At 39.8% G+C, this 24343-nt stretch overlaps 1 protein-coding gene and 1 non-coding gene across 7 annotated transcripts in view; both read left to right on the forward strand.

Moving 5' to 3' along the window:
• Positions 1 to 24343, forward strand: part of FRMPD4 (FERM and PDZ domain containing 4) — a 310006-nt gene that overhangs the window by 99202 nt on the left and 186461 nt on the right. The window lies entirely within an intron of this gene.
• Positions 9560 to 9666, forward strand: LOC134156080 (U6 spliceosomal RNA). Its single transcript, XR_009961822.1, has one exon. It is a non-coding gene; the product is annotated as a U6 spliceosomal RNA (small nuclear RNA).

Raw genomic sequence — 24343 nt, forward strand, 5'->3', positions numbered from 1 at the left:
AGAAATAAGTCCACCTCAAGAAATATGAATGCCTGTGTCCTTCTGACATGAAGATATTGTACCTTTGTGGCTTGACTGTGGCTGATTTGGTCTGTTCTGCTTAGGAAAGTAGATTATAAGTTGTACTAGAAAATAAAGCATTGGACCAATCATAACATTTATTCTCTATTTATTTTAGACTTTGTAAAATGAATTCTTTCAGTGTTCTAGCATTAGGTTCCTGGAAGCTTCATAGAGGTTTTGCTCCTATATGAAGGAAACACTGTGTTTTCCTCTGTGAAAATTTCAGCCTGGCAGGATATTGCCAAATGATGGGGAGGCAGAATATGATGCTTCCCCAGTCCCTATACATGTTGTGTAAAGGGGAAGGTGGGACATCCTGAATGCTTGTTTCTTTTTGGCATTTTCTGCATCCATAGTCTTTGTGGACGTTTTTAGGCAAGGAAATTAATTGTCAAAATCCTAAGCACAGATTGCAATGTATTCTGTCCTTGCAGTGCTCCAGTATGCACTGTTGGATTCAGTATTGGGCGAGCAGATGGTTACCACTTACCTTTCTGGTGCTGTCTTAATAGTACAAAATTCTTGTATTATAAAAAAGCAGTTGTATTTGCTACATTTGGCTCAGCTGAGCTGCCCCAGCTGTTTCCATTCATGAGCTGGATTAGTGAGAAGAAGTAGCAGGGGGAGATTGGTTTTCTCTGTGAAGCAGACTGCAGGCAGAGGAGCAACACAGGGCCAGCGTGGTGCTTGTGTGCACAATTCCTCTTGACATTTATGGCCATTATGAATATAAAGTGAGGCTAGCATGCAGTGATTACACATGAAGAGCCGAATTATTATTGTTAATGATGATGTGTATACATTTCAATGAAGGCTGGATTGCTTCTAATGTTTTTTTTTCCAATTGCTTTATTTAATGTGAGGTACTTCTGACTCCCGAGTTCCTGTTTTAAATAGAATTCCCATCTTCTGCTGTCTGTGAAACATTATTCCTGTTTTTTTCTCGCTATTGATTTATGCATTTTTGTTTCTGCTGGTGTTGTTTTTTTTGTTTGGTTTTGTTTTTTTTTCTGTTGTTTTTTTTGGGGGGCGGTGAGGAGTGGGCTTTTTTTTTTTTGTGTGTGTGTTGAGTTTTTTTCTTCACCTGTGAAAATGGCATCATATTTTCACATGTATAACTTGAACCATATGTAAAGAAAGGCAATGCATTGAGGGAGCAACTGGCAAGTAATGGTGGATTGAAAACAAGGGAACTGGGATTTTGGAGGAGGGAGGGAAGAGGAGAAAAAACGTTCCTGCTTCTGGGGCTGCTTACACCCAGGCGGCTGGGGAGGTGTGACCATGAGGAAAGGACCACACTGGGAGGGGTGCAACTGAGAGAAAGGAGTTAGAACTCTCCTTCAGGTAATAATGTCATGGATGGCATGCAGACTTGTATTGGATTCCTCAGGTGTAGCAAAGGAAAATCCCTTGGGAATGGTGAGAGACTGTTACGCTATTTCTGTTTTACTGATGTATTATGTGGTTTCACCATACGTATGGTATGGTTTAGATGTATATGGCTGACAAGAGAAATGGCCTAGCTCTTTCTCCTTCTCCCTAGCTCCTGGCTGTGTTTCCTTGGACCAGTTTCTTGATTCAGTAAAAAGCTAGTCCATCTCCCCTGGCCTCCCCTCCTGCACCACATGGAGACCCCCTGAGCCCCCTTCATTCACTTATGGCATGGCTGCACAATTGCAAAATGCTGCACAAAAGAGAGGGCTGCCCAAAGGGTCTGTCCCTTTTGGCAGTTTTCTGAGTTTCTTGTGCCCTCAGCCTCTGGCTCAGGTGGAGCACACTGCTGTGTCTGAGTTCATTGCAAGGAGGGCACGCGGGGGTTGGACAGGATCTCAGATGGGAAGTGGAAGTTTGCCTGATGTCTATCAAGAAGGTTTGTGAAGTGGGTGTAATCATCACTGTCCCTCTATGCCTAGGAAAGCTACTCAGGGCATTCAGAAAAACTGTAGCAAGTCTGATTCATTGATGGATGACAGGCTGCATTTATGCTCTTCCTACCCTTCTGTTCCTGAGTTTCTGTATTTGGCAACCCAGCCTGAGATACCCTCTGGGATGCTTCCTACCCCGCCTTCTAATGATGCTAATGGTGGAACTGCTTGACAGGTGATGTTTGGATGTTAGCTTGCTCATGGCAAAGAAATGAGTATAAGCAGCCAAGCTTAAAACACCTGCCATTTGAAAAAGGAAAAAAAAAAAAATAATCTGTTTCATCTGGAAACAAAGATTTAGCTTTTCATTAAGAGTCTTCATTTACTGCAGAAAACTAAAATTAAGGGGGTGAAAAAAACCCTGAACACATTGGTGGTTTTGGTCAGTCTTTCAGAGAGGGACAGAGCCCCAGTATTTTAATTACCATGGAAATGAAATTTACCAGAAATACTGTTGGTAAATCTGAATGATGGGTATCGTTCAACTTGTTAAATGGAATTTTCAAAGAAGAAAAACAGGATAGTTGCTTAGAAGGAAGATAATGTGAAACTTGTACGCCCTAGGAAGCCTTCATAAAGGATACCCTTTTTTCCCAAATAAGAGAAACAGGAGATGGGCATTTTGAACAAAAGTGGCATTTTAACACTCAAGCCATGTTGTGAGTTCAACGGAAAACTGAATTTCAAGATCAGACATATGAATGAACCCAGAGGGATTTTCTCCCTGAGATATTTCAGAGGAACTCCATTGAAGTAATTTCATTTATTTCCACTTTTTCAGTGCTTCATTTAGAAACTGAGGTTTAACTCTAGTTTTGTGTAGTCATCACTGGTTTAGAAAGTGTGGAGAGTACTTTCCAAAAGATTTTTATGACAGCTTTAATAAATACTTTCAAGCTACGTTTTTGTTTTCTTTATTGCCTCAGGACTGAGAGGCTTCTAGTGGCCTTCAGGCAACTGCTCGATTTACCTAATGCATGTTATGGTATTGAAAAAGTGATCTCCATCTCTGTGAAAGGAGGTACAGGTTAAAGGCTAAGAGTAGGTGGTGTAGCATTCCAGTATATGGAGTCAGTATAGCAGTTGGTTTGTGCTGATATTTTACTTTGACAAACACCAGCTTTCTGACAGCACTTAGTATTTGCAGCTATTCTTAATAGGACATTAGCATACATGCCTTCAGTAAAGATTTCCTTTCTTTAGTCACAGTAAAAGGAGAGAAATGTTACGTTGCTTTGTTCTTCCAGTTATTTCTTCATTGTGCTAAAAGATGCACAGGCAGTGCAGGACAAAGTGATACTGGGAAAAAAAATGTGCAGGAAAGGCTGGAGGCTGTACAATTCGGGGAAGAGCATCCAAATTTGATCCATGGGGCAGAGGGAGATAATTATGGCAGGGAGAGGTGCGAGACAGTGAAAGTATGATGGATTAGGACCTCTTCTGGGATAAGAAGAAGCAGGAGGTAGCATGCATCTGCTCATGATGCATACGGTTTGGCTTTTACCCATGTATCTTAAAGGGTTTTTTTTGATAGAGAATTGGATTTGCTTTCCAAATGCTAAGTAACTTTAATAACAACCCACCCTTTCTTTTCTTTTCTTTCTGAAAAGCACTTAACTCTTGAGTTTCTTCTAGGTATACTGTTGGCAGAATGTGAATCCTGATCCTTTAAATCTGCAGTACAGGCCTCTTACAGCTTGAGGAAAAGAGGCAATTTTGATCATCTTGGGGAGCCAAGCGCTAGAAAGAAGCTTGTTATATTGTTTCTTTGTATTAAAACTGTTCGGTAGGCAACAATACAATAACAGAGACCAGGAGCTGAGTCTGAGCTTCAGATCTGGGAGAGAGCCCCGTCTGGAGGTTGGTGATAAAATAGCCAGAAGAGAATTACCTTGCATGATCAGTCCACGAGTCTGTTAATTTATTGGCTTGGCAACAGTTGTGTAGAGCTGCAACATGGGTGGGATAAAATTGCTTTACTTTAGAGGGAAGGGTAGGAAATCTTTGTTGTAAATAAAAGGCAAAGGGAAACCAGAAGTATGGTTAAAGCTCTGTTAAAAAAAGGTAGAAGCATAGATTTTCTGCCATGCGTCCAAAAGAAAGATGAGGTGTGATCTAATTGGAGTGATGACATTTAATTAAAATTGAATGTTCATGAGAAGCAAAGGTATGATTTTGTTGGGGTTTTTTTCCCTGTAGGTTTTCAGGTAGCAGCATACGTATGGTCACTGAAGCCTTCTTGCGAAGCTTTCTGCTATTTGGATTCAAATTAGTGCTGATTGCAGCTCTCACAATTTTCTGTCAGAAGGTACAAAAATGGCTCTTATAATTAAAAGAAAGGGGAAAAGATATAATATCACACAGTTATGCAGCAAAGGTGCAAAGGTGGTACTTGTTTTTTGGGGGAGGGGTTGGGTTTTTTTGGTTTTTTGCTTTTTTTTTTGTTTGGGTTTTGTTTTTTTTGGTTGGTTGGTTGGTTTTTTCATTTTGCTGCCTTCCTCCCTCCCCCCCCCCAGTTGCTTCAATAATTTATTCAGTGAGTGCTATGGGTATTGACAAACAAAATATTGGCAACTAGGGAGCTTGATCCCACTTCTGAATCGCTCTGTCTCAGGAACGAGTACTTGTTTTGTTCTCAAGTGACCATTTAGCACACCGAGTTAACATCTCTTACCTGGTGTAATTGCAAGAATGCCCTAAGGAAATGACACTATACTTTTCCTGAACAGTAACAGACCTAGCATATGATATGTGAATAAGATACTTTAAGTCCACCCATACTCACAATATTAAAATGTCAAGCCAGATTTGGACTTAAGTACTTGGTCTCATTTTTTTATCTTAGTTGCATAGTTTTGGTCTTAGAGAGTTAGTAAAGTTGATGAAAAAAGCAACCAACTATTGTATTTCAGAAATGATGCTTTACTAATCTAAATCCAGTGTTAATAAGCAGGCAAGAGGCAAATGCTGGTCCACTCGTCTCATATGCTGAGATTGTAATGACTCAAAGGGTACTTCCTCCACAAAGCCTAAGTCCCCCTGTCCTGAGTCTTCTTGCTGAGCTCTGTTTTGAAGATCAGTGGATTATTCAATTGCCTTTTTATTGGCAAAGATTAGTTTAAAAAACATATTGACCAAGCAAAGTTTGGCATGTCATGAAGAAGGATCATTGCATCAGAGAGGGTCCTCTAGATGCAGTCAGATGTATCACTGTTCCTGTATCTTGGTCACAGGGAACACTTACGTCTTCAGTTAGTGTTGGGTTGGGATAGCTGCTGAAATCAGGCTAGGCGAAGTTTTCTACTCTGTTTTGCATGCCTGCAAGTGATAGAGAGTTTGTTTCTGGTTGTGTGAATTCCAAGTCCTGACTTTCTTATTTTCTGTTTTTTTGCTTGAATGATAACACTGAGATTGAAACTTTCTGTTACTACTAACTAAAAGTATAATTAATATAGGGCTAATGCTTTGGCAGGGAAAAAAATCCCCAAACCAGATGCTGGTGTTAATTGGACACTGAATTGCTTCAAATCATTCATTAGCCTGTAGTTATATTGTTCCCAATCACCTGCAGTTTCATTTCAGTCAGAAAGTGATAATCTTTTTTTAATTAAGGTGTTATTATAAATTAACCTGTCAATAAATGGTATTAACTTTTTCAGCAACGCAGTTACAAGTGAATGAATTTGTAGCAGTGTTCTTTAGCCAAAAGAGAAATATTGGATTCAGTGCTGAGCTGTTAAACACTAATGAATAATTTATTTAATGAATTTTGTCTTTTTCTGTTCACAATGTGACTGACGAAGCACCAGCCTTCTCCAAATGGTCCATTCTTCAAAATCACTCTGATTTTTGGGGCCTTACAGCTTCGACTTTGCTACTCAGGTTGCTAACTCCTTTGTTTTATTCTGGACTAGATAAATGCATTGCTTGTTAACTTCTCTGATCTGTCTACAAACCATTTTTGTATTACAGGTTTTGGTGGGAATGCGTATTGTTAATTAGTTTTTAAATTCAGTTTCTGTGGAGGCTTAGCATGTGTGTTCTGCTGTAAACCTAACTGTGTAAATGATCATGAAAGGAATGTGTGGTTGCTCAGACCTCAAAGTGAAATAAAAATATGTTGAACTGCACCTTATGTCTGGTCAGATTCAGGTTATTATTCTCATTTAGAAGATCAATAGGGCTTTTCAAAGAAACGTGAACTGTCTTCAAAAGTGTTACTGGAAGAAAATTGGCTTACAATGCACATCTAGTGTGAGGAAATCTGTAATAAATTTCTTTCCAGGATTCATAAATGCTTGTACTAGAGAAGTCCATGGGTCCAGCTGTTTATTATTGAACTGTTGACTGCTGAAGCAGCTATCTTTAAAAGATGCTCTCCATGTGTAGTATCTTTATACCAGATTTAAAAACAAAACAAATGCTATGAAGTATTCCTGATATCCTGTGCTGCAGTGAAAATGAAATTCCAAGTCCCTGTAGGGGGGGCTATATCAGGATGAGGGGCTGTATTGGGATGGGGCTTATTCTGGAAGTGTTGCAGTGATCTGAAGAGGTAATCCTGGGGCGTATGTGGCGTTGGTGAGGGTCATTACTGCTCTTGCTCATGGGCCACTGCTGCTGCGTTTCAAGGTTATATGCTTCTGCTGCTGGCTTGCCCCGTACGCTGCAGTAATCTGGTTTGCAGGAAAGTACTTGCCATTTTAAGAATTTGTTTTGTGTTTATTTTCCTCTTTGTCATCTTCTGACATGTGCACATGATTTAAAATAGCACTGTCCTTACTACCTTGCCTGCTTCTTGAAAACTATCAAATCCACTTCTGTTGGAAGATATTTTGTTGTGTCTTTTTATTTCCTATCCTCTATTAGTTAAGTTTGGAGGCTATTACTGAGGTCTGAGGAGGTGTTTTTGCTTTCTAAGCATGAAGGAGAGGAACACATGCAGGAGCTCATGTATAGTCCTGGACAGAGATGGGAGAAAAAGGCCTTTGGTATTAATTGCTGGACCTCTGCTGGGAGCAGTTGTAGGACCAAGGTCAAAACATTTCAAGTGCAAATACAGTTTGCTTAGTCCCTGAACAGAGTTTGTTTGGCTTACCTGGTCTGTCATAGACAATAGCTTTTAACTGGCCTTCAAAATCAATTGGAGTGATAATGTTTATGGCACGCTAGCTTTTACTGAAAGTCTCTGTCCTGTAGGAAATCAGGACTCAGGTCCTGAACACCCGTGCTTTGAGCAGTAGTCAATTATTTGATATCTGGCTTTTTTCCTGCTAACTATTTCCATGACGTTATATGTGTTGTTACCCACAGGCATATTGGAATGCTGAAGTGGAATTTTTTTTTAATTGCTATTTTTGATTGATTTCAGAGGGCAAGGGGGGGTGGGGTGGTGTGAGGTTCTATTAGTGAACATAAAAAAAATGCAACGAGCCAAAACCAGAAAAAACCCAAGCCGCAAGGCCCTGAACAGTGTGATTTAGTTACATTTATTCTGCCTTTGCAAAATACAGTAATCACTTTTAAATTCTTATTTCCTGTCTGAATTAATTGCATTTTGTACTTGAATGTGTGTTCTTCCAAATTATTCTCCTGTTAATGGACTTCCTGCTTAACTGCATTTTTTCTTCCGTGCCCTTCATAGTAATGTAATTTATCTCCTGTTCCCTACTTTTTGCGTATTACCCCACACTTCATATGTTTCAGCAACGCTTTGAACTCCCTGAGTTCATTACAGGTACCAAAGGCTGTTGATTTTCTGTCAGCTGGCAGTTTCACCTATTTTAAGGAGGACTAGGCAAATTCTACGTTACTGCGTGCAGTGCGGGCAGGAGAAGAACTAATGCTGCTCAGGGGCTTCTGAAGGGTCTGTACCCTGGAGGAAAGCATGGAGAAAATGTAGATTAAATATTTATTTTTCTACCTCCCTAACAGTGCTGTGACTCACCAGGAGGCAAAAATAGAAGTTGATTTTCCTTCAGCCTCTTGCAGAGACTGTCTATACATTTTGCTTAGGTTGTTCAATGGTAAGTAATAAATTAAAGGTTGATTGTTGTGGGGTTTCATCCTAAGTGGAGGAAGCTGATCTCAGCTCAAAAAAGCAGAGAGCAGGCTATCTTCTCAAGGAGGTACAGGGGAGATTCTTTGCTAGATTTTGTGCTCAGAAGGGAGCAAACCTGGTTGCCTAGTGCTCCAGTAGTCCAAACATTAGAAAGTACCTCACTTGAGACAGTAGTTTTCTGTATCTCTGTGACCAGAAGATAGTACAATTTTAGCATCAGAAAAGAAAAAGAGTTAACGCTTGGTTTTGGCACTTTCAAATCTGAATGAAAAACTGTTTCTTAGCAGCAGGCACGGTTTTCCATGCTTTGTGGAGTTAGCTGTGTGTTCGTCTGCCATCAGCCCCTTACTCATTTCTCTGTTGCTGTTGACAGGCCAATTGTATGATTCTTCACTTCTGATTTTAATTTTCAGATGTTTAGCTTGTCTACAGATTTTAATCTTGAAAACCAAAATCTGTTCGGCAGGAGTGCTTGGGTGTACTTTGAACTGCATATGTCTCAATAAAGGTCTGTGGGTTTGGTGGATAGATATGTTTTGGCCATTCATGATGGATAAACCTGCCACTCTGGAGTTAACTAAATGAATAGAAATTCTCTGAGAGACAGATACAACAGGCAAATGCCTATTCTGAGCTTGCTCATTATGCCAGACAACAAAAATGTTGTGAAGCTACATAACACTTCCATTGCGATTAGTTTTATTACTTATTCATGTTCTGCAAAATAAACACATTTAGATGGCTGACCATGAAAAGCATTTCAAGAAGGGATGGTCTTTAAGCATCGGCAAAGACGTAATTAAGCTGAATATTGCAAAGAGCTTCACAGCTGTGAGTACAGTTAATCAATGAAATGGGTTCTTGAAAAAAGTCAGTGATGTTCCACACCAGCTTTCAGTCCTATATTTTTGGGTCCAAGAATAATAGAATTAATACCATGCTGAAGGTGGTGGAGACCAGCCTTCGAAACCTCAATGTGGACAGTAACCATTCATTCACCCACTGCCTCTGAAACCTTTTGAGGAGCTGCTGTGCTGTAATCCTGCTGGGAACAGGGATGGAGCGGTTTATTTCGCAAGATGAGATGCTTCTGTGTCATTTATAGGAAGAAGGATTGCTAATAAGTTGGTGATGGTGTGTTCAGAATTGACATAGTGCACAGTGGCATGGCAGTCACGGTACAAACCCTTGGGCTCTTCCTTAGTAAGAGGAAATGCAGTTTTCCACAAGAAAAAATTCTATGCTACTGTGTTTCAGCTACAAATCCATTGTTTTTTTCAAAGGCTTCACTGTGAGCCTATAGTGAATGTTTTAGCCGTAGTTATGCACCCTAATTCCTTGATATCCTGGTTTTACAAACGCTGGTTTTGTGGCAGCAAATTGATCAAACTCTGAGGGTTCACTTTCTGCATGGTTGTTAAGATGACAGGGTGAGCCACTAGCATCTGAGCTGGTCTGCTAATTTGGGGTTGTTGGAAAGGGACAGGAGACATCCAACAGGCATCCAGTTGTGCTCAGTTTGGCAGCACATATACTAAAATTGGAATGATACAGAGATAATTAGCATGGGCTCTGTTCAAGGATGACTCACAAATCTGTGAAGTATTCCTTATTTTAGGGAAATGGTCACAGCACCAAGCCTGTCATAGTTCAAGGATGACACTCTTAAGTCATTTAGTATTAGGTAGTCCTGCAAGGAGCAGGGCGTTGGAGTCAATGATCCTTATGGGTCCCTTCCAACTTGAGATATTTTATGATTCTGGTTCTTAGGAACAGCAGGAAAATGGAACAAGAAAAAAGTCACATTGGCAGAGCGAGGTATAAGGAATCTGCAAAGTAAAATGGAAAAGAAGGAATCACATAGCAAAAGTAGAGGTTGGAAATACTAGCAGAAATGGTGGATAAAGATATTGAATAAAGGAGGAAATGAAAGGTGAAGAGGAATGCAAGTAAGTGAAAATCAGAGTACCAAATTAAGAGGGGGAGGATGCAGTGTTTTCGTAGTGGTACACTTTATTAAGAAAAAGAAAAAAAGTAGCAGTGATAAAAAGCATCCATCTATAACAGCTGTGCAAACATGCAAAACCCACTATTGAGAAAATTCCTACAGTGCATATTGGCAGATGCTTCACTTGGAGTGCTTTATGTAAGCTATAGGCCTAGTGTATCTTACTTACTGGCCCTTCCTTTTTAAAGATAGCTGAGGTGCCAGTGGTCTGACAAGGTGAGGATGATGGACTTGGAAATCCTCTCTCCCACTCTATATTACTATTAACATGTAGGAAAGCTTGTAGTGTAGAGTGGTAACAAACCTTTAACATTAGATGCAAGACGGATGCTAAATACATCTCTGTGTGTAAATTTGAGTGGCTTCACACCCCTACTCCTCCCAGGTGTGACATTTATAAGCATTTTTGATTCGGTAGATATTATGGCTGTTATTTTGATTTCTCAGACTCCAAAGCCTGACGCTGTTAGGCTCTTCTCCACAAAGGTGACGACCAGAAAAACCTGTTACAAATAAAAGTTATATTTTGTTATTTAAACCATGTATGCAATTAAAAAAAAGAAAAAATAAAAATGTGAATAGAGAAGAGCCATGTTTCTGGGTACTCATGGTAAAGTGGAAAATCCTGACCTGTGTGAGATGTAGCTCCACTGCTGGCAACATTATGAATCAGGACATAGGAAAAGTGTGTTATATCTTCAACTTTTCAGTTGATGTGTAACTACTTACACCCAACTTCTCACCTCTGTTGGACTCTTACCTTGAGTAAAATAAAGAAATAGAGTGATTGTGTTATTATCTTGAGGAATTATGATGCTTCCAAAGAAGTGTTTGATTTGACAGGTATACAGTGCTACAGTAACATTCTCAGTGACAAGTCCTGTTCATTGCCAGGGAAAGCACTTGAAAGTTAAAATCTGTGGTGTTTCAGAGAGTAAGATGTCTTTGTGCTGTTTGAAATTCAGTGGATTTTGGTGACTAAGTTAGCTTTTGAAATTTCTGACCCTTAGACTCACAGACAAAGCTGTAAATGTCCACTTGCAATTCTTGGTTTGTGCTGTCACCCAGCCTCCTTTTCATGTTTTTGAACAATCATCCTATATTGAACCAGACCTAAATATCCCTAGATAGATTACGTCTATCAGCTGTATTAGAATTAATGTAGATTAACACAGATTAGCAAAATGGTGAGTTTATTTTTCTCTGCTATATACTTTCTATTGCATTTGTATTGCTTTCCAAAGTCACCTCTTTGGAGAAGTCTTTGTGTCAGTTCTTTCTGTTTAAATTTGGTAGAATGGTCACTCAGTTAAGCGGTGGTTTAGTCATTTTCTAGTAACAAATTTCTGTGTTTTATATTTATTCCTGAAGGTTAGTCTGTTTTCTTGTGAACTGGATGGGGACTAGAGGCAGTCAACATAATCTTTTCAGCATGCAGCTACTGCTGTGTTGGGTGCCATCCTTGGTAGGCACATATAGGAAAATTCAATCTTATACGCTTATTTATTGGTGCAGAGGATGGTATGCAACCTGGAATGAAACTGGCCTATGGCTGGGGGGGGGGCATCTGCAGAGAAAATGTACGGCAGCATGACAGAGATTGAAAGTGCTGGAGTGGTTATTCCCTGTTTTCCTTCCATTTGAGAGGTAATAGCAGAAAAGAGGACTTACAGGTTTTAACTCAATTGGTTCAAGAAGGGTAAATGGAGTTTAGCATAATAGAACAACTGCTGGATTGCACACATGGGTGGTCCTTCAAGTTGTGAGTCTCTGAATACTGCTTCATTGTTGCACCTCTCTGCTCATTATAACTAAAGGTAAAACAGTTGAAAAGAGAAGTTTCCTTGGTAGGCAACACAGAAAAGTCTTGATCTGAATACAAAACAATTATGACTTTTCCTGGAATTATTCAGTGAGGGATATACTAGAAAGTGGGTATCTCAGAATAAAAATGAACAAATCAAATTTGAACTACTTGGTAGTTGACATTCTTTCAGCTCTTAGACTTTTCCCTTTTACACATCTTCTATCTATAGAATCATAGAATATTTAGGATTGGAAAGGACCTTAAGATCATGTAGTTCTAACCTCCCTTCCCATGGGCAGGGACACCTTGCGCTAGATCATGTCACCCAAGGCTCTGTCCAACCTGGCCTTGAACACTGCCAGGGATGGAGCATTTACCACTTCTCTGGGCAGCCTTTTCCGTGCCTCACCACTCTCACAGTAAAGAACTTCCTCCTTATATCTAACCTGAACTTCCCCTGCTAAAATTTAAACCCATTCCCCCTTGTGCTGTCACTACAGTCCCTAATGAAGAGTCCCTCCCCAGCATGCCTGTAGCCCCTCTTCAGATACTGGAAGGCTGCTATGAGGTCTCCACTCAGCCTTCTCTTCTCCAGGCTGAACAGCCCCAACTTTCTCAGCCTGTCTTCATATGGGAGGTGCTCCAGTCCCCTGATCATCCTCGTGGCCCTCCTCTGGACTTGTTCCAACAGCTCTATGTCTTAATGTCAATTAAGTGGTTTAGCAATCTGTAGTCTAATTTCTACTTTCCATCAGATTGAATGTATATTCTTCAATCTACCTGTCTTCTACTTCAGATAGGAGGAAGGGAATGTTTTGATTGCCTGGGGGTTTTGTTTTGGTTTCCTTTTTTTTTTTCCTTGGTTTATTGTTTTTTTGTATGATTTTTCCTCCTGTTGATTTGTGAGCGGAGGGGTGTTTGAGAAATGGATACCTTAAGCTTTCATCTAACCTCCATATCAAAAACCCACTAGCCCCGGCCATATTTGAAGAGGAAGTAATTAACTTGCAGCAGTCTGTTTAGAATAGGACCAAATAGGGAACTGGCTGATACTGAAAATCACTAATAGGTGATTAAACATTGAATGAGCAAAAATCTGAAAACTGGTCTCCTACCTAGAAAGGCCTTGATGCATTGTTTCCCCTCCAGATTGGCATTTCCTTAAAACAGTCTGGAGGTACAGAGCACATGGAATCAGCACCTCTGCCTGCACAGGAAGAAGATATCTTAATTCTTTGAGGACTGGTTCAGAAACACATATGCACATGACTGTCTTAAGTGTAACTAATTAAAACCATATGAGCCTTTGGTAACATCAGCATGTGTTGCATAAATACCTCAGGTCGAGAAGGTATAAAAATTAAATCTTGGTTCATGAAGGAATAGCTGATAGTTTATTACTCTGCCTTTCAATTTGAAGATATTTCTGCTTATAATTTATAGTTAATATAGTTCTCTGGTGAGCTTTACTTTATCATAGTTTCCAAAATTATGTCCTTAAATTTGCAGTTTTGCTGTAATACAATTGCTGTCTCTTTGTCTTCCTTTGGAGATGCTGTTATTGCGGATTCCACTGAGGATTAAACAGAAAGAAATGAGGTTCCTTGTCTGTTTTTCCAGAAAAGGTGGATTTCCATTGTTATATGATGTTTTCTTTTTTCCACTAAAAAGATAAGTAGATAATGGAATGGCATCATCAATAGCAGGTAGAATAGAAAGACTCTGGAAAAAATTTCCATATCATTTTCTTTAAAATACCTTAGTCCTCTGCTGAATATTTTCAAAAACAAAGTTGGTTGGAGCTGTGTGTGTTCTGACTCTTCTAAATTACCAACTTTCTTGCTTAATAAACTTTAAGGATCACCAAGAATTTAAGCAGAATAATTTTGTCACACTGGGGATGCTGCCAGTTTGGCATATCAGCCCTTTAAGTCCCTGATTACTTCATGATACTCCTTAACACAACATGCCCTGTTCTGTTGTATCTATAAGAAAATCTTGTTTCCAACAGTGTGAGGCCTTTCTGAAATTCCTGCTGTGCTTCATGTGGTTACATAGGGGGCATCTTTTCTCTGGGGTGCTGAGTTATCAGGGAGATTGATCCAGAACTGTCTGTGGGTGTGTGTGCTCTATACTCACCCCTTGACCCAACTGGTCAAACACACCAGAAAATTCCTGGGGTCAATCCTGCAGTGTAAGTGGTGATACTGAGATGGTGTTTTAGTACAGGCATTGTGATAGGAGAAGCATGTTGAGAGGAGTGAATATTAGGTATACAGTGTAAAGAATAAACAAATAAAGAAAAAGCTGGGAAGATACAGAAGCCATAAAGATTAACTATATTTTTAGGTCTTTATCTTGATGAACTTTTATTAATAAAGATGATAGTGAAAGGTATTGTCATAGATAGCACTTTTCTCAAACACAGTATTTCTAAGAGATTTTAATTTAGAATGGCAGTGTCTCTGTCCTAACTTTTAAAATATATTTTTATTATTTTATATATATTTTTAAAAGAGGAACCTTTTCTTTCATTGCTGTCTTGGAATGGAAGATCTTTGCAACAGAGGCTTCTTTCCTGCCAGTGTAGAATGTGAGTACTGCGTGGAGAATGCTCCTCAAACATAAATAATGTATCGATAGGAACTGTAGAACCAAGTAGGTGGGGGACTAGAAAAACTGAGTGTTTGCCAGGCTCTTTTATTATTTATCAAAGCTGGTGAAATCTAGTTGTTCCAGCTTAAGATCCTGACAGATCTCTGTAAAAGACATTCTTTTTATAAGTCATGCTTCTTTAACCAAAAATTAGTTTCACTAGTAATGATTCAAGGGTTGCAGGCTGTAGGAAGTTGGTTATAGTTTTGTACTTTGCTTTTTGTGTCTTGTTTTTTTGTGGGTTATGTTTTTTTTAAGAGATTTTAACGCATAAATTTTTGCTGAATAGTTAAGAAATTATATATTTTTGTCATATGGAGCTCTGATACAATAGACAAAATAACTGTTCTTAATTAAGAACTTATCTGTATTCTTAATTAAACTACCAGGTATTCCTCTGAGGATGCTAGTTTTTAAAATGGACTTACCTTTGGACATACCTGAAAATCCAAACCCTTAATGCTTTTGGAAGCTAAAATAGTTTTTAAGTCTATCTGTTAATAGCGAGAAAGTTAGCTGTATGCAATATTAGCAGAATATTTTTTATGTCTGTATCACACATGAGTGCTTCGAGTAGCAGAGTGGATGATTTTTTAAATAGCCTCGACTGGGTTATAGTGCATGTGTGATATATAGTGAGTGTGTGTATACCAAATGTAAATACAAGTGTATGGGTAGTGTCTGGCCATAAAAGAAGTAGAATGGTTGCAGGCATGCTGACACACACCAGTGAGAAGAAAAAGAGCCCTGTAATAAAATCTCATTGAGGATGCAGAGAGTATGTTTCAGCGTAAGGCATTCTCCTCATGTTTCACATGAATGCATCCTCCTCTCATGAGAGGATGAACAGCGCATTTGCACCAGCTTATTCAAATTGAATGTTGGTAAAAGAAGAGTCTTCAGCAAACACTGAACCGTCTGGCATTTTTTAAAGACAGGAGAAAGGTTAAGCTGCCTGCTGTTTAAATCGCTGCTTATTGGATATTTATTTGCTGACCGTGTGTATTGAAGTTGATGATGAAAGCATCATTGGCAAGATTTCGGATGACTGCATAGCACAGGTCAGGCTGTTGTTACAATAAAGTTTAGATCTTCATAAAAGACTTAGTATGTTGGTTTTATATCTGAAGATAGCTCGTATTTTGCTATGAGATAAAAGGGTAGAATGTGCCTTCTCTGTATCCTTTGCCTTTATCTCTCAGACAGTGCTTCAGCTTTAACTTTGCTTAGAGGTATAGTAAATTAGAAACTTCATTAGCTACAGCATTTGCTAATCAGAGCATTTATTAAAAATAATTAAAGATGGTCTTCAATATGAATGTTTTGTTTCTGTTTGGTTTTGGGTTTTTTTTTTTGGTATTTAGAAAAAAAAATGTAGAGCTCACTGAACCCAAACATTCTAATTTTCTCCTTAACGCATGGAGTAGCTGCTTGGAGGAGAGCCACAGTCACTCTTCTGGGTGAAGCACAGCATCATCTTGAAGTGTCTTGGGCATATTTTAAAAGCACCAGTAGTTAATTATAGGGAAAAAAAAAATAAAAGGTAAAGCTACACCTGCACACTAGATTTAGTCTTGCATTTCTCTCACAGTGAAGAGATTTATAAGAACCAAGGAATTTTATCATTATTTTAAGTTTGCCTGTTTAACTCTGTCACCTTGCAGTAGACACAACACGATCACCACCTGTATGCATAGTTGGACATCAGAAATAAATGCCTTTACTATTCCAGCAGGACATCTGTTTAACTGTTTCTTAAAGGGAAATCTTGTGTTACAGATGCTCCTGAAGTCTTTTTCTTCTCTTTCTCTGCATGCATGCTTGCTCTCTGCTTTTATTTATTTATTTTTTTTTTATTTTAAAGGTACCTTTCCAGGGCTTTAATGATTTATTATTCTTATTGCTTCCTTATTTATTTTTCCCTGTCTTTCCCAGTGATAAGATAAAGTGCAAGACAACTGCTGCAGCGTTTCTAGATGTGAAGTCTTCCTTGTTTAGTGAAAGTAGTCTGTAATGTATGCTCAAGGGAGCTGTCACTCCAAGAAAGTGTTCAAAATAAGAGTGAATTACATAAAAATGTGTGTATGTGTATTTCATTTATGTATACAAATATATGCTACACACAGGGTCTCTAGATCTAGTTTTGAATTATCTATGCAATGTATGTATATCTATAGTAGTTGTGTAACTGGTGCTGTCTTCAGATGGCTTAGATGTTCTTCCATGACCTTTCTGTATCAGAGATTCCTACAGGAATAACCTGAACTCACATGCAGCTGATACCAGGGTTGACTGGGTCTGTTTGGATGAATTACTGTAGAGGTACTATAAGCAGTGCCATGCTCTGTATGTGCTTCCTTGGGCAGTTTGATTGCATTAGAGGTGTCACATGAATGGCAGGAACCAAGTAGTCCTGTCATTACTGATAGTACACTATACATTGGTAAATAAACTTATAAAGCCTATACAGCTTTCAGTAGTGAATGTAGTTTTGGTTTGGGATTTTTCTTTTTTTTTTTTTTATTAATAGGGAAAACAGCTTGCACTGGTACTGTATGTGACACTGGAAATTCCAGTTAAGTGTGGAATCATAAGACTGTAAAATATGCTCCATAGCCAGATAAATGCTTTCTGTGAGTTTCTCAGGTATCTGTCAGATAAGTTTCAAAGACTATATGTTTGCATGAAAGTATTATGTGAACATCACATAGCTTCTTCAGTCCCACAAACACGTTTAACTACTCTTCACTATCACATCTGTTGCAGCATCATTTCCAGTGAAAGAGGCTGCCATTGGAAAAGGCAGGACACAAACCCTACCAAGTTATTATGCTCCAAGGGATTGTTTTGTTTTCCCTATAATTGTCAGGTGCTCTGGATTTGACTGTATTTAGAATCATAGAATCATAGAATAGTTAGAGTTGGAAAGGACCTTAAGATCTTCTAGTTCCAAACCCCTGCCATGGGCAAGGACACCTCACACTAAACCATATCAACCAAGGCCTCGTCCAGCCTGGTCTTGAACACCGCCAGGGATGGAGAATTCACAACCTCCCTGGGCAACCCATTCCAGTGCCTCACCACACTAACAGTAAAGAACTTCTTCCTTATATCCAAACTTCCCCTGTTAACATTTTAACCCATTACCCCTTGTCCTATCACTACAGTCCCTAATGAAGAGTCCATCCCCAGCATCCCTATAGGCTGCTATAAGGTCTCCACACATCCTTCTCTTCTCCAGCCCCAACTTTCTCAGCCTGTCTTCATATGAGAGGTGCTCCAGTCCCCTGATCATCCTCGTGGCCCTCCTCTGGACTTACTTCAACACTCCCATGTCCTTTTTATGTTGAGGACACCAGAACTGCACACAATACTCCAAGTGAGGTCTCATGAGAGCAGAGTAGAGGGGCAGGATCACCTCCTTTGACCTGCTGGTCACTCTCCTTTTGATGCAGCCCAGGATGCAGTTGGCTTTCTGGGCTGCAAGCGCACACAGAAGCCGGCTCATGTTCATTTTCTCATCAACCAACACCCCCTTCTCCTCAGGGCTGTTCTGAATCTCTTCTCTGCCCAACCTGTAGCTGTGCCTGGGATTGCTCCAACCCAGGTGTAGGACCACTTGGCATGGTAAAACTTCATGAGGTTGGCATCAGCCCACCTCACAAGCGTGTCAAGGTCCCTCTGGATGGCATTCCTTCCCTCCAGCGTATCAACCAAACCACACAGCTTGGTGTCATCGGCAAACTTGCTGAGGGCGCACTCAATCCCACTGTCCGTGTCAGCGACGAAGATGTTGAACAGGACTGGTCCCAACACCGATCCCTGAGGAACACCACTCGTTACTGGTCTCCAGCTGTAAATTGAGCCATTGACCACAACTCTTTGTGTGCGGCCATCCAGCCAGTTCTTTATCCACCGAGTGGTCCATCCATCAAATTGATGTCTCTCGAATTTAGAGACAAGGATGTCGTGTGGGACAGTGTCGAACGCTTTGCACAAGTCCAGGTAGATGACATCAACTGCTCTACCCCTGTCCATCAGTTCCATAGCCCCATCATAGAAGGCCACCAAATTGGCCAGGCAGAATTTCCCCTTAGTGAAGCCATGCTGGCTGTCACCAAGCACCTTGCTGTTTTTCATGTGCCTTAGCATGCCTTCCAGGAGAATCTGCTCCAAGATTTTGCCAGGCACAGAGGTGAGACTGACTGGTCTGTAGCTCCCTGTGTCATCCATTTTCCCCTTCTTGAAAATGGGGGTTATATTTCCCTTTTTCCAGTCATCAGGAACTTCACCCGACTGCCATGATTTTTCAAATATGATGGATATATTTGTTGCTTGGTGCAGTGGGGAAGGTCAGGCAACTATGTAATGTGCCAGTGTTTGGGACAGCAGGGGGGACGCAAAGCAAAGTGAGACTTTGCAGCACTTTCAGTACTGGTTGAAAGGCTGAAAGACACTTACCTTTCCTACAGCTGGACAGCCGTTTTCCTATGCTATACACACAGTGAGTTTTTATTCCACTCAATTTCATAGTATCACAGAAAGGTTTGTGTTGGAAGGGACCTTAAAGATCATCCAGTTCCAGCCTCCTGCCACTTGCAGGGACACCTTCCACAAGACCAGGGGAGGTGGTTTCAAAGCCCCATAAAAACTGGCTTTGATCACTGCCAGCAATAGGGCAGCCCCAGCTTCTCTGGGCAACCTGTGCCAGTGCCTCAGCACCCTCAGAGTGAATATTTTTTCCTAATATCTAATCTAAATCAACCTTCTTTCAGTTTAAAGCTGTTTCATACTGTTAAATTCATGTCAGTTTGGGGGGGATGTGTGGTGGTTTGGTTTTGTGTGTGTGTTTTGGTGTTGTTGGGGTTTTATTGTGTGGTTTTTTTTTGTTTGGTTGGTTGTTTGGTTGTTTTTTTTTTAATGTCAAGCCATTCTCTACACTTCTTTAAAAAATAGGGGTAGAATCCCAGTATTATCTTAAACATTAATTAGCTTTCAGTACCAGAAGACAGCTTCTTGCTCTTCTGAAATCTGATGATTAATGCTTTTGTTTACTTCTGAGCAATACGTTATTCATCATGTCACTGCTGAAGTCCCTCTCCTTTTCTAAAATGGTGTTCTTGGCTTTGCACAGCAAACGTTTCATTTTTGGTTTGCAGAACTCCCTTAGCTTGTTGTTCGGAATCCAAACAGAGAATGGAGTTTAAAATTCAAGTTAACCTTAGACCAGCATTTAGCAATCAAATATTAACACCAAGTTTCAATAAGTTAGGGTTATTTCTTTCTTCTGACTGCCTATAAAGAAAGATGAAGGTGATGACAGCCCATTTTCCTGCATGTAAACAGGGGTGCTTTCAATAGTATTAATTAGCTGATTCTTCTGAGAAGCCTCTAGATCTCTAATTCTGAAATAATACAAAACTAACCAGTTAGCAGCTTTGCATGTCCATCTTTCACTGTTGAAAGTCATCTGTATTCTAGGAGAGCTGTCAGCCAGCTTATATCAAGCAATATTTTCAGTATTCAGCTTTCTCAAAGAACATAGAGAATATCTCCAGGTATATCCTAATGTACATGCCACCTGTGAGTGAGTACAGCCTCTCACTCCTTGGTAAAGAAATGTCAAAGGGGCTGCGTGGTTATCCTGTGTAGTTTCAGGATGAATCACTGAATCAGAGAATGGTTTGTATTGGAAGGGACCTTTAAAATCATCCAGTTCCAACCCCCCTGCCATGGGCAGGGACATCTTCCACTAGACCACATATCCCAAGGCTCTCTCCAACCTGATCTTGAACGCTGCCAGAGATGGGGCATCCACAGCTTCTCTGGGCAACCTGTTTCACTGTCTCACAACCCTCATAATGAAGATTCTTTTCCTAATATCTAATCTAAGTCTCCCCTCTTTCAGCTTAAGGCCATTCCCCCTTGTCCTGTCACTACATGTCCTTGTAAAAAGTCCATCTCCAGATTTCTTGTAGGCCCTCTTTAGGTACTGTAAGGCTGCTATAACGTCTTCCCTGAATCTTCTCTTCAACAGGCTAAACAAGCGTAACTCTCTCAACCTGTTAATGGCAATAGAAGAGTTAGGCATTTATAGAAGATATATGTCTGAGCTGCTCCAGAGAAGACCAAAACCGGTACATTAGAAGAGATGGAAATAAAATCTGGGTTAACATTGTTTTGGGGAGAATTCATCATTATCTTCTGGAAAGTGTAACTTTGTTGCTGATGCCCACTAAATTGTCCATTTATAGTATTGTGCTTTCACAGCAAGTTTATATGTTGGTGTTTGTGTGCTTACATTGTAAATGCAAGTACCATGACTGCTTCTGATGGATGTCCACTGAATGCAGAGGCAGAGTCTGAGGACGAGAGTGCCTTTATACTAAATTCAGTTGGCTGCTTACTCATTTTACATGGCAAAATAATCTCTCTTGCTGGGATGTTGAGGATAGCTAGCAAGCCAGAGGTTTTCAGAAGCTTTAATACATGTGTGTCTATGAAAATAATAGGAAGTGGTCATTTACACAATATTCTTAATGTACACTTCTTTTTCCTAATTAGAATTTAATTCAAGAAGGAAAATATTCTGAACTGAGGTAATAAATGTGCTACTTGAAGTTGTTCTGTCAGTTCAAGCTGTAGTAATTTGGGAAGGTTTTGGTCATTTTCCCACCCACCTCACAGCTGAGTGGAAATGCTCAGCACTGGGCTTGTCCTCTGAGGAGAAGCAAGCTCAGCCCTGACTGCTGGCTGATAAGTCAGCTCAGAGATGGCCATGAGCTGCCTTTTTGCCCAGCTGTTCTCATGGGAACGTTCTCTCTTGAGGTTTTACTAGGGAAAGAGAAGTAGCAAGGTAGCTTCATGTCTGCGGACAGCTGCTTCTGTGGAAGAGCCTTGGTGTTTGGTGAAGAGTCTTCCTTTCAGATCCTAAAAAACAATTTTGGATTGTAATTTCCTTTAGATTTAGAATGTTACTACTAATCTGTAGAGAAGGAACAAGGTCTTTGAGTTGATACTAAACGACTTGTTGAATGTATGCAGTGTGCATTGGCCAAATTTCATTGAACAGGATGCTGCAGCTGTTGGGTAATGCTGTGAATGAAATTAAAGGGTAATTATAACTCAGCTTTTTTACATGGAGTTTCTAATACATTGAAAAGTTGTTTTCCAGTGAAAACAGTTCAAAGCTGGAATCCATGCTTTAGAAATATCAAAGAGATAAGGCTATAGGTGTTGTGCAAAGTAGCAATAGCACAACAAAGTCCTTGAATCAAATATTTCTTAGTCTTTGAAAATCCTTCTGAAGTCAATTTTTTTAATCAGTTTTTTTGTTAGGCTTTTTCCCACTCAACATTTAAGATGCGGCAAATGTAAATGTCAGTTCCATATTAAGGATTAGCTTTGGGCTTAGAGAAGAAAGCACAAAGTTAATTGAAAGGTCATAAATAAATTAGTGTTTTCCTTGTGTGTGTGAATATACTTTTAAAAATCTGTAGGAAATAAATCTGTAGTTTCTAAGGATCTGGATAAACTTACTATGCTTGTTCACCATCTTAGCTGCAGCCTCTAGGATTCTCTAGTTCTCAGTTACTTGAGAAAACTATTAACACAATTTCAGGAGCTGGCTGGAGCATTTCTGAAAAAATAAAAAAGAAAGAGATGCCATATTCAGTGCTAAACTGAGAAGAAATTTGCAATAATTTTAGCACCTGTTATCAAATACTTAAAGGAAAAGGAAATGTTTATTGCAAGAGAGACAGCATTTAATGAAAAGTTTGTGGCTGTTTATGGTGTCATATTTTGGAACAAGCTTGATTTCTCAGTTCCAGTGAGGCTCTTTAACATAAAATTCTCACCTTATGAAAAGAGGAGTTTGTTCAAGCCCAGAAATGTGTTACAAAATATTTTTTTTGTTTGTTTTGGTTGTTTTTTTTTTCCCCCTGTTGCAATTTTTGATCCTCTGGCACTACAGTTTTCCTGTTTCAAACAAATGAAGCAAAACCCCCAGACAGATGAAAGGGAAAGATATTGAACAATCCAAGAATTGTAACTTGAACAGTGCATCAAAAGCTTGAAAAGTTTGCAGCATGATAAGTTTGGTGTTGCCTGTGCTTAAATGTGTGTAAATGCGGCTAAACCATGCAGTTAGGTCTGTGCAGTGGAAAGGATTGCAGGAGTCCTGGCTTAACTGCCTGAAATGCTGGAAATAATGTGCAAGAGCCCTATGGAAGAATGTTCTGAGGGAACTCGACATTCAAACAGTTGCTGTTCAGACCCATCAAAACTCAAGGATTTATAGTAGCAGCCTGTACTGTACTTAATGTAAGCTGGTGTCATAAATACTGTTGTGCTTTTGAATGAAGATTTGCATACAGAAATCAGCCAAGTGATGATATTTAAGCTGTAAAAATATATATGCTGTGTTTACAGAAGTGAGCTAATGAAAAAAACATTTTTAACAAAGAGATCATTTTCTTCAAAATCTTAAATGTGAATTTCAGAAATATTTCCATTTTGGCATAATACAACCATATGAGTGAATATAATAGGAGCACAATAATTAATACACATCTGTGGTTTTAGAAAGATTTCCAAGAGAAGTTTTTAGAATGTATTTGCTGGTAATTAAATATCAAAACTTCAAACACTTACTACAGTTCAGCTGCCTCAGTAGTGGTGAACAAGTGATGATATGAGAGTCCTGTGAGAGCACTGTGCAACCTTGGGCTCCACATGAGTGCGGAACAGCAATGTTGGGTAGCCCATCTGCTTCAAAACCCAAGGACTCAGCAGCTGGCCAGAAGCAGAGAACCCCTTTCTGGCTGGGGCTATGTGGAGATCAGTATAGTTCATGGGGCCAGCTGGCACTTCCACTGAGGCAGGAGAAAGGGAGGATCCAGCCATGGTGTAGGGTCAATAAAATAATCTGATATCACTTACTTCAATCCCCTGGGTCTACAGTGATCTGATCTGTAATACTTCTAGTTATGGGTAGTTGTTAGAGCATCCCTTTGGATTCAGTGAGTTGTTACCATTAGAGGTAACAGTGAGGGATCATTGAGCTAGTGTGAAAGGGCTTTGGAAAACAAAGCTGCAAGGTATTGCTGTGGGGTGAGGATATTTTCTATTTCAAAAAGTATTTTACATATGTAATCTAGATTAGCTGTATTTTAAAAGCATAATACAAGGTTAAGGATTAAAAAGTTAAAGTATTGTCCTGGGTTCAGCAGTAGCAGTCATGTTTCTCCTTCTTGGTAGCTGGTGTAGTGCAGTGTTTTGACTTTCGGCCTGGGAACAGAACTGATAGTGATGTTTTGGTTTGGCCAAGGACTTTGTGAGCCTCATGCTCTGCCAGGGAGGAGGGGAAGCCAGGAGGAAGCAGAGACAGGACACCTGACCCAAACTGACCAAAGAGGTATTCCATACCACAGCACGTCATGCCCAGGAGGTAACTGGGAGTTAGCCGGAAGGGCTGGGAGACTGCAGGGCTGGAGGAGGTATCGGTCGGAGCTTGGTCGGGCTGGGGGGGCGAGTTATCGGTTGGCTGGTGGTGAGATGATGTATTCTCTTCCCTTGTTATTTCCTTTATCATTATTATCATTGGTGGTAGCAGTAGTGATTTGTGTTATACCTTAGTTACTAAACTGTTCTTATCTCAACCCGTGGGAGTTGCATTCTTTTCGATTCTCCTCTCCGTCCCTCCGGGAGTAGGGGGAGGGAAAGAAGGGGGGGAGTGAGTGAATGAGTTACCTGACTGGGTTTAAACCACGACAAGTATATAAAAAGTTATCTGCCTTTTCACATTTTTTTCAGAGCTTTTT

This window comes from Pezoporus occidentalis, unplaced genomic scaffold (genome assembly GCF_034315485.1).
Source record: "Pezoporus occidentalis ecotype Australia unplaced genomic scaffold, CSIRO_AGI_Poc_V1 ctg81, whole genome shotgun sequence".
Taxonomy (NCBI): domain Eukaryota; kingdom Metazoa; phylum Chordata; class Aves; order Psittaciformes; family Psittacidae; genus Pezoporus; species Pezoporus occidentalis.